Source organism: Mesoplodon bidens (assembly GCF_964165515.1).
Source record: "Mesoplodon bidens genome assembly, chromosome: 1".
NCBI lineage: Eukaryota > Metazoa > Chordata > Mammalia > Artiodactyla > Ziphiidae > Mesoplodon > Mesoplodon bidens.
The window spans coordinates 1,442,519-1,452,963 of record NC_138176.1 but is presented as its reverse complement, the minus strand read 5'-3'; positions in this window follow the sequence as shown (position 1 = coordinate 1,452,963).

The following is a 10,445-nucleotide window of genomic DNA, read 5'->3' as shown; positions in this document are numbered from 1 at the left end:
GGATGCTCTTGGGAGGGGCGTTGGTCTTCTCAGCTTTCTCTCTGGATGTGGAAGCGCCGGCCTTCCTTTCAGCTGGACCCTCATTCTCACTTGGTCAACGTGCATTTACCAAACGGCGCCCTGTCCCAGCCCTGCGCTAGTGGGTACAGCCGGGGACAACAGCAAGCAGCGTCCCCGCAGAGGACAAACTGCAAAGCCCCCCGGACAATGCACCTCTGCCTTGGTGCCTCTCCCAGCGCCTCGGTCCCCCTCACCCAGGAAGCTGCCCATATGGAGCCTTCCAGCCCATGAACACCGTGTGTTTCTCTGTTATTTAGGTCTTCTTTGATTTTTCTCAGCAATATCTTGTAGTTTTCGGTGTACAGGGCTTGCACATCTTGGGTCAGATGTATCCCTAAGTGTTCATATCTTTATGTTACTGTGATTACTATGGTTATATTTCATTTGGTTGCTCACTGATAACGTATAGAAATGTACTGGAGTCGCATCCTGCAACCTGCTAAGCTCACTGAAACTTACAGATTTTCCAAGTCCTCTGAAGTGTCTGTAGGCAATTGCCTAAAAGTGTTTAAATGGAAATGTTTCTCACTGCACCTGGTTTTCCCTCCCCGTGTGGAGCCCTCTACAACTCCCAGCGAGTTCCAGCACTCGGACAACCCCATGCGAGAGAGGCCTTAGGCCTAGACTTTGGACAGCATCCCTGTAAACGTAATGGTTTGCACAGCCCAGAGCAAAGCTCCACAGCATCGAAGGGATGCGAGTAGGAGGAGGTGATGGCGGAAGGGGGTGGGGAGAAACTGTTCACAGGCAGGTCGATTTTAGGAAAAGTTTAGGACAATTTATTTCAAACTATCCTGCCTCTCCCTCCTTGAAAAGTCTTCCTGTGTACCCAGGTGCGCCCCAGCTTGAGACCACCCTGCTGACGAAGCCCTTTTCGTGCTGGCACTGGTGGAGAGGGGGAGCAGAAGGTGGACAGGGCAGGTCTCCCCACTCACGCACCCTGACGAGGTTGGGAGACTGGAGGCGGAGGGGAAGGGCAACGCTGAGGCTCTGTTCTGCCACCTAGGGGAGCAGACACCAGGAGGCGCTGTCTAAAGTTTATAGAACCAGAAATAGATACTTCGGTATATTATTTTTCAAAAGACCTAAATAGAAAACATGTTTAGTTCCAATATCAAAACTAGGGATAAATCGATAGGGAAATGAGCTAATCTCGTATTTTTCATGAGGGAGTCAGTAGATGCTGTCCTAACTTGAAAAAGGAGTTATTCACATCTATTTTTCAAAGCTATGTTGGTCATTACCTGAAGAACTGGAAGCAGAAGTGGTTAAAAATGGCTGCTTCTCGGGAGTGAGATAAGACATCTCCACTTTTCACTTTATGACCTGTATTATTTTGATTTTTTTGTCTGGGCGTATATTATTTTGATTTAAAAATATTCACTGAAGCCATAGTGAGGAGGGGGTGTTGAAAAGACACGGGGGCCAGCTGGAGCTCTGTGAGCAATGGCGTGGCAGTGGGTTACCACCCAAAGAATGAAATTCCCACATCCATGTTAAAGCAGATAAATGATTGAATAAGCAAGTAAACGAGGGAAAAGAGACAAATCTCCCACACAGAAAAATCCCGAGTAAGTGACATAGACGTTGTGCCCCCAGGAGGGTACCACGACTCCCCCTAAGTGTGGGCTGTGCAGAGTGACTTCCTCCTGAAGAGCACAGTGTGGACAGGGAAGGAGCCACTGGACAGTGAAGTCACCTGACAGACACGGCCTCGGCCAGGTGGTCAAGGTCAACATCAGCAGAAACGTGTCGTGTTGAGAGTACGTACCCCTGATAGGACGTAATTAGAAGGACACTCCGTGTCTTCCTTCTAGAAACACACCACCCCAGTTCAGCCACCAGACAAGCCTGAGACGATGCCCAGCAGAGGGACATTCTACAAACTCCCCGCTCCTCCAGTCGTCAAGTCATCAAAACTACAGAAACACCAGGAAACCGTCACAGCCAAGAGGAGCCAAGGGGCACTCGAGACTAAATGAAATGTGGTGCCCAGGGTCGCCTCCTGGGGCAGAAAAAGGATTTCAGGTAAACACGAAGAAGATAAGAATAAAACACACACTTTAATAATAATGCATCAGTATTGGGACTTCCCTGGTGATGCAGTGGTTAAGAATCCGCCTGCCAACGCAGGGGTCACGGGTTCGAGCCCTGGTCCGGGAAGATCCCACAGGCTGCGGAGCAACTAAGCCCGTGCGCCACAACTACTGAGCCGGCGCTCTAGAGACCACGTGCCGCAACTACTGAGCCTGCGCTCTAGAGCCCGCGAGCCACAGCTACTGAGCCCGCGCACCTAGAGCCCGTACTCCGCAACAAGAGAAGCCACCGCAATGAAAAGCTGGCACACAGCGACAAAGAGTAGCCCCCACTCGCCGCAACTAGAGAAAGCCCGCACGCAGCAATGAAGACCCAACGCAGACAGAAATAAATAAATTAAATAAATATATTTTTTTTTAAAAAGAAATACACCTGCAAACATACTGAGTAGAATGATAGCAACTTGAGCTCTAAAGGAGGTTAATACATTACAACAGGGAGGGTCTCTCCTGGGACCGTAAGGATGGTGTAATAGTGTATGTAATAAAAGATTAAAGAAGAAAAAATATCTCGATCATCTTATGAAATACCTGACAGATCAAAGATGAAGAATAATCATCATTTTAGAAGCAAATAATTATTCAGTATGCATTCATGACAACACACAGACACCAAAAACAAGCTTGGTGAGCTGGGAAGGGGGTGGAGGTCCTCAGTTAATTAATGTGTAGAAGACATTTAATAATTTTTGTTGGCTGCTCAACTCCTGAAGCCCTGCTCAGTGCCTGAATTCCCAACTTTTCATTTACAGGAACTTCAAATTCTGGGTCTCGCCTCCTTAGCCGCCCTCCCAGCTGTGGGTGGGGGAGGAGCAGCTCTTCACTCCCTGGAGTAGCTGTGGTGGCGGCAGCCTCCAGCGTCCGGTGGGGCTCCAGTGCCTGGGGCCGCCTGGCAACGGAACAAGCGTTTCTGTTTCGTCCAGCGGTTTCCTAACTGGACCAGGTGTGCAGTCTGGCTTCTGCTGTGCTGGCTGCGTGGCTGCCCTTTGTTTCTGCCATTTTTCACGGCTAGTCCTTGGGCCTTTCCAGCAATTCTGTGCACCCTCCAATATTCCTTCAGAAAAATCCCTTTTCCACTGACATCAACTGGAGCTGGTTTCCTTCACTTCAACTAAGAAGTCTTCCTGATGAAGGGACTCACCTGAAACCTAGAGCAAGCATCGTGCTAACGGTGAAACGCTAGTGCATTTCCATGAAGTCAGTAACAAGCCAGGGCACCTGTGACCATTCTGGTCTGGAGGCCTGAGGCAATGCAGGAAGGCCGGAAGGAGAAACGAAAATCTGGCATGTGGGATCTTAACCCAGGAATCGAACCCACACCCCTTGCACTGGAAGCACGGAGTCTCAACCACGGGACCGCCAGGGAGGTCCTGAGAAATGAACATTTTAAGATGTCAAAAAGGAATATGCAAAACGGTCCCTGTTGACCCCCCGTCATCCCCATCCCATGTAAGTTCCACGAGGGCAGGAACTTCCATTGGTCTTTTGGGTTCACCAATGTACGATGAACACCTAGAACCAGGCCTGACTTGTGGCAGGTGTTCAGGTAATATTTGTTAATGAAATTAATGAATTAACAAAGAATAATAAAGTTGTTTACCTAGAAAGTTGAAGACAACCAATGGAGAGTCTTTGAACAAATAAGAATCAGTAAAATGTGTGTAGTAATGTTAGCACAGAAAAATCAACTACTTTCCTCCAGATTAGCAGTTTGAAAGTGGAAAACATTCATAAGAGCAACAAACAAAATATCTAAGAATAAACTTAATAAGAATTGCTCAAGATACAAAGAAAATTGTTTAATTTTGCAGGAAAATTTGAAAAGGCATTATTTATGATTTTAAAGATACAGCGTGTCCGTAAAAGGAAACATTGATATGACGACCTCTGTCACCTTACTGTGCGCCCCACAAAGCTCTGAGCCCTGACACTTACGGTGCCATCTGACCTCACAACAACCCAGTCAGGTGGGAGGATTACTGCTCTTTTTTTTTTTTTTAAATAAGAGGAGGGTACAGTTCACCAAAGTAAAGGGAATTTGGGGACATAAAGGGACTCCACGGGAAGGGGCCACCTGCGATCCACAGAGCAGGCGAAGGGTTAGTGTGGGGCAGGTGTAAACGGCCCGATAAATCCCAGCACGCTCCAGACACCCACCGATAAGCGGGCAAGAATGGGCACCTCACAAACGACAAACTCGAAAGGCCAGTGCACACGTGAGAAGATGCTCCAGCTCACACGTGGAGGGGGATTCCAGCTGAGACCATGGAAGGCCGTTTCCGTCTCAAGCTGTGACCACCGCCGGTCCTGGCGGGTCCTCTAGTCTGTGTTTCGGCATCCCCACCCCAGACCGCTCACCTCCACCCTCACGGCCCCGCACTGCCTTCATCTCCTTCCTCTGGTCACCTGGTCGTCCCTGCAAATGGCTTCAGGGCCCCGTCCCCTTTCCCAGCACAGCACCCACCTGCTTCCCCCCGCCCCCCCCACACACACAGGGCACCACACCCGCAACAAAGCAGCAAAGTGGAAGAGGGGACACGCCATGCAAACTGGTGCTGACTCTTCCCCAAACTGGCCTGGCCAGCAGGGTCCCGGAAGGCAAGCAGGAGGCTGGAGGTACCGTCCAAAAGGGCAGCAAGCAGCCGTGACCCCACTGCCAGGGACCTCAGGTGAGAGGCCCAGCGTCCCCAGAGCCCCAAGGGGCAGTCAGTGTGACTCCAGCCCAGGCAGTGCCCCCTCTGCACTGACCCCTTAGGTCGGGGCTGTCACTGGAGGAGGTCTGACGGTGGCCCTGGCCAGGGCCAGTGGAGGATATTCTGCGTGACCCGGAAATGATTTTAAAAAGCCTCAGGTGGGGTCTCACAGGGAAAAGGAAGAGCTGTCCTGGGGACGGAATAAGCACGTCATTTGTTCCCCTAGCGCCCTGGATGCTGCCGGCGGGGGGGTGGCCAGATGCGGACGTGCGTGACCCTGACTGTGGGGGCCACAGCCTTTAGGGAGGGATTACCCTTCACCTTCTAGACTCAGGCGTCCTCGCGGAAATGCTATCCTGGGACGCAGAGCCAGCCCCAATTGCACGGTTCTGTTTCCCGCCCTCTACCAGTAAAACATGGGCTTTTCCACGAGGTCCCAGTAATGTCCGGACTGTGGCAGGCTGCTTCTCGGAGCGGCCTGCGGTACGAAACACTTAGAGCTGTAAACAGTGTGCGCTCACTGGGTCTGGTTTGTTCCAGCTCCCGTCCCCGGTGGTGCTGGACGGACAGGATCCTTTCCAAGGAGACGCTGCACTTTGATGAGAGCCTGCCCGTGCCTGAAATGTTCAAAACAGGGTGAGGCTCCAGAGCGGAGGCGTAATCCTGCGAGCCTGGACCACGGGCCGGGGGCGCTGGGTGGGGCTGGTTTTTGGCCCCTTTTACAGGAAGCACTAGCTCAACTGCTCCTCAGCTGGGAGGGATGGCAGGCCGCGCCGTGTGTAATGACAAGCACGGTGGCCGGGGGCCCACACGCCAAATACACAATGTCTGCGGCCCCGCCCGTGGGGAGAAGCTCATCTCATCGCTCAGGCCCAGCAGGTGCAGCTCAGACCGTGAGCCCAGGTCCGGGAGCTCAGCCCCCGGCCCCCTCCCCGTGCCCGCCTTCCCTGGCACACCAGGGGCCCAGGGAAAGGGACCGTGGGGACTAGGGGGGCCTCTAGGGGCTGAGCTGATGCTCTCAAATGCCCTGAACCGCTGGGCTGGGAGGAGCTGCAGGGTCAGGCCATCACGTGGATGCAAAATGCAGAGCCCTACCTTGGCGGGAGAGGGCTGCCTGGGGTACTGCCCTTTGCCGGCGGTGAGGGGGACAAAGGTGCCCCCTGCCTGAGGTTTTACAAGGAGACTGAGGCCCGGGGAGGTCCAGTGATGAGCTGGGATTTGAAAACAGGCCTTCCTGCTTCCAAGGCCCAGTCTCACCGCACGTTATTATCCCTAAAAAGACAGGGTCTATGGGGGCAGTGGTACAGCTAAGGTGACCAGTCTGAAAAGCCTGGGGACCGCTGGCTGGGGAAGTCCAGGCTGCATCCGTCAGACCAGGGACTGAAGGAAGCTGAGTGGGTCCCAGAATAGCAGGCAGAACCCGGCCACTGAGTGGGTCCCAGAATAGCAGGCAGAACCCGGCCACCAGGCAGTGGCCCTGCCCCTAGTTGGAAGCCCCTGGCTGCACCCAGGGTGGCAGAGCTCCCACCCAAAGCACGGAGACATTTGCCCCCAGAGCCCTGCCCTGCTTAGCCACGTCTGGTCCCTGCATCCCGGGGAACAGTGGGGCTCTTTCTGGAATTCACCAGAGGGACCCAGCTGGGGCTGCGCAGGGAAGGCCACGACGACATCGCTCAGCTGAAGATGCTGAGCCCAAGTTGCAGGGGACAGGGCTGACTCAGGTGGCCGGGTGGGGCGAGGCATGCTGTTTGCCGAGTCTGGAATACAGAGGAGCCACTGAACGGGAGGGGCGTGGGCAGGGCGCTTCCCTTGGGGCTGCTGATGCTGGACGTGTCTCGGAGCACACATCCAAGTGCAGGCTGGATGCGGACTTGAGGGCCACTAGGATACGGCAGGCTGGACGGGAGCACAGCTGCCGGACGTGACAGGTCCAGAGGGCACGTGTGTGGACGAGAGACCAGGACAGGGAAGGGAGGTGTGGATCGGAGCCAGCGGCCCAGGCACACGCGGGCAGAGGGAGGTGGGCCAGGTCCCCCAGCTGCCTGCACAGCTGGCCCAGAACTCTGACAAGGGCCACGTCCTTCAGCTCTAGGCCAGGCACTTGAAGCCACAAGTAAGTTCTAGACTTGGACCACCGGCAGAAACACCCCAGCCCCTGTGACTTTTCCACTTCACCCCTGGACGTGCCATCTGCCCACAGGGGATGGAGTCAACCTTGGAGGCTGCCCCGCCCTCCTGCCCGAGGCACCAGCTCCCTTTAGTCCTGGGAGCTGACCCCTCCCTGGCCGGCCTCTGGGACAAGCTGCCAGGTTTGCCCCAAGGGCACTCAGCTCTAAGCCACTCACTGCCTCTCTCGGGCCTTTGGAGAGATCGCTTTGGATGTCCCTCCTCCTGCTACATCCTTCTCTCCCGTGGGCACATCTCAGAGAGGTTCTCAGGTTTCCATACCTGCCCGAGTGGGATAAAGGAAGGGGAAACGCAGAGAGAAAGAGACACGGGTGTTCTTAGAGCCACCCCCCTTTTCCAATCTGGTAAGTGGATATAATCCTATGAATACCCACTTCATAGGGTTCTGGTGAGGACTGGAGAAAGGATACAGGTCCTTGCTGGGGACACAGTAAACATCTGTGATGGCACGAGTGACAGGGCAGCAGCGGCAGTGGGTGCAGGGGGTTCCCTGGTGGCCCAGTGGTTAAGATTCCGGGCTTTCAGTCCCTGGTCGGGGAACTGAGATTCCGAAAGCCATGCGGCGAGGCCAAAAACAAATGAAGACTGATGGGGCTGTAACCCTGCCCTGAGCTGCTCCAGGCCCCTGCTGGATCCTGGGCTCTCAGGTGCTGACTCTGAGGGTCTGGTCGCTGCTGGGCTTAGAAAGACCAGCTCACCTCCTTCCAGGATGTGCTGCGGGTCTCGTGCACAGGCCGACGCCTTTGTGTGGCAACAGGCCTTAGATGCCTGATAAAGTGCCTGATAGGTGTTTAATCAGCACGAGATCTTATTATGCAGCCTCCTTTGTGTTTCAAGCCTACAAGCTCAGCGACCTCGGAGGGGGAGGCTCGTGCCGAGGTCCTGGTCCTGACTCCCGGGTGCCGAGTGCTCCTCTGAGTGACAGGAGGGACCGTTTTCCCACGTCCTTGCACTCGGGCGGCCTCCGCTAGTGCCCTGGGCGCCCGGCGGCTTTGCTCTCGGGTCACCGAGGCCCGCGTGCGCTCTTCCCTTTAAATGAAGCTGCCTTTCCCAGGCCCGGCATCCATGAAGGACCGCCAGGCCAGGGGTGGGGGGAAGGTGGGGGCGTGCCAGAAACTGAAGGTGGATGGAGGAAGCAGGTCCCTCTTCTGAGGGGTCTTCCCTGAAGAGGGAATTCCTCTCCCTCCTTTCATTTTATTCTAGTTTTTTGGCTGCACCGCGAGGCTTATGGGATCTTAGTTCCCCGACCAGGGATGGAAATGCCCCCAGCAGTGGGAGCCCCTAGTCCTAACCACTGGACCACCAGGGAATTCCCACGTGACTGATACTGTTTGATGATACTTAAGAAGAACCTTTTGTTTATGATTCATATTGAAGTTCAGCTGATGCACACTGTTATGTAAGTTTCAGGTGTACAATATAGTGATTCACAATTTTTAAAGGGTAGATGATACTTGTTGACGATTGAGTCTGCCCAGCACTGTGTGATAGATGGCTGCTGCTGCTGCTGCTGAAGATGATATAAAAAGCCACATTGGGTGCCGCCCGCCCCATCGGGTTAGGTGAGGACTGCTCAGGAGCCTGCTGTTCAGGGCCCCACCAGACGGCGGAGGAGACTCGGGCCATACCCCTCAGGTGAGCACCCCGTACCTTCCCATGGTTCAGGTGCAGGAGGGGTGTCGGGGAGCGGAGCCAGGAGACAGGGCAGCCAGTGCCCCGACGGCTGTGACGTTTAGCCCCTGGACATCTTCTCAGGTCAGATCGGTCTCCGTGGAGACGGGGGTCCCGGTGCCCGGGGGGCGTTCCTCGCTCGCTCCCGTGCCCCTGGAGAGCATAGGGACCTTATAGGTCACAGGGTCCCTCAGGCCCTGATACTGCAGCCCCGGCCTCACTCCCGCCAGCCGCCCAGAGCAGCGGCTTCCAAACCCAGTGGCACAAACCCGTCGAGTGGCACATTCCCAGGGCCCAGCCCAGACCTACTGATGCTTGGGGACGGGGCGAAGACTCAGCACCTGAAACAAGCCTCCCGGTGACTCTGAAAGCTGCACTGAGATTTTGCACCACGCTGTGTCTCACTCCTTCAAGCCTCAAGCCTAACTCTGTTCGTCCGCGTGAAGCTGTCTCCAGGGGCTTCTAGCCCTTGACACGTCTCGGGGAAGACACAGCGCACCCAGGACATGATGCGTGAGAAATACAGAGGTCACGGGAGCACTGAGGGACAGCACTGGTGGCCCTATAGGGACTCTCTGAGGACTTCTATCGCAGAGCATACCAGGAAGGATGCCCGTCCCGAGGCCTGGCATGAGGACACCAGTGGGCATATCCACACCAGGTCCTGGGGAAGATGACCACAGGCGAGGCCCCAGTGGTGAGGGGGCCTCATCCATCTCTCCCCCGCCTCTTCCCCTTTTCCTGTCCTCCTGTGCAGCCTCCCTGGACCATGAGGACTCCTCCACGCTTGAGGCACCAGTCACATCCATTGGATAACCGGCTTTTGATAACTAAGGTCTGTCCTCCTGACAAATTCTTTAACATGCGGCATAACATCGCCCGTGAGGGATGGCTGTACGAGGGATGCTTTCTCCTCCTGGAGAAACCATCTGGAGCTTCCATCCGCTGGCTCGCGGACACCCCCTGCTGTCCAAGACACAGAATCCTACAAGCGCCCGAAATGAGAAGCTGGTGCAGGAATGCTGACAGCGGTTTTGTTCATAATAGACCCACACTTGAAAGAGCCCAGGTGGCCCTGAATAGGAGAGGAGAAACAAACCGTGGTAAATCCACACACCAGGATACTACGCAGCGATAATCAGGAACAAACTGCTGATCTGCACAGTCCTTCGGAAGCCTTACACCAAGGGATTCCATTTATGTGACATTCCAGGCTGAGCTAATCTATGCTGAACAACAGCAGAGGACGGTGGCCTCTGGGAGCGTGGGCAACGCCGACAGGGAAGGGGCCCTGGGGGCGCTCTGGGGAGGTGGGCACGTTCTGTGTGCTGTTAGGGGTTTGGGTGACAAAGATGCAGCCCATCGGCAAAACTCCCCAAACAGTACACGTAAGATCTGTGCCTTTCGCTGAATCTGAACTGTATCTCTCCTCCCCGAGAGAGAAGCTAGAAACAAACACTGAACTCCAGTGACTGCTGAGCAAGTTGCAGTGTGGGGGTGATGGCCACCAAGGTCTGGAACTCACCCCGAGATGCGTCAGCAGGCAGGTGGGCTGACGGGTGGGTGGAGGGCTGGAGACAGCGGCGTGTTAATCAAAGATCCCGGATGGTGGGTGTGTGCAGACTCACGTACTTCCTTCAGCTTTCCTGTATGTTTGGAAATGTTCATAATACAAGGCCGGGGTGGAGGAAGAGTGGGGGAAAGTGCAGAATCCCTTTGAGTATTGAACTTGGCTCTA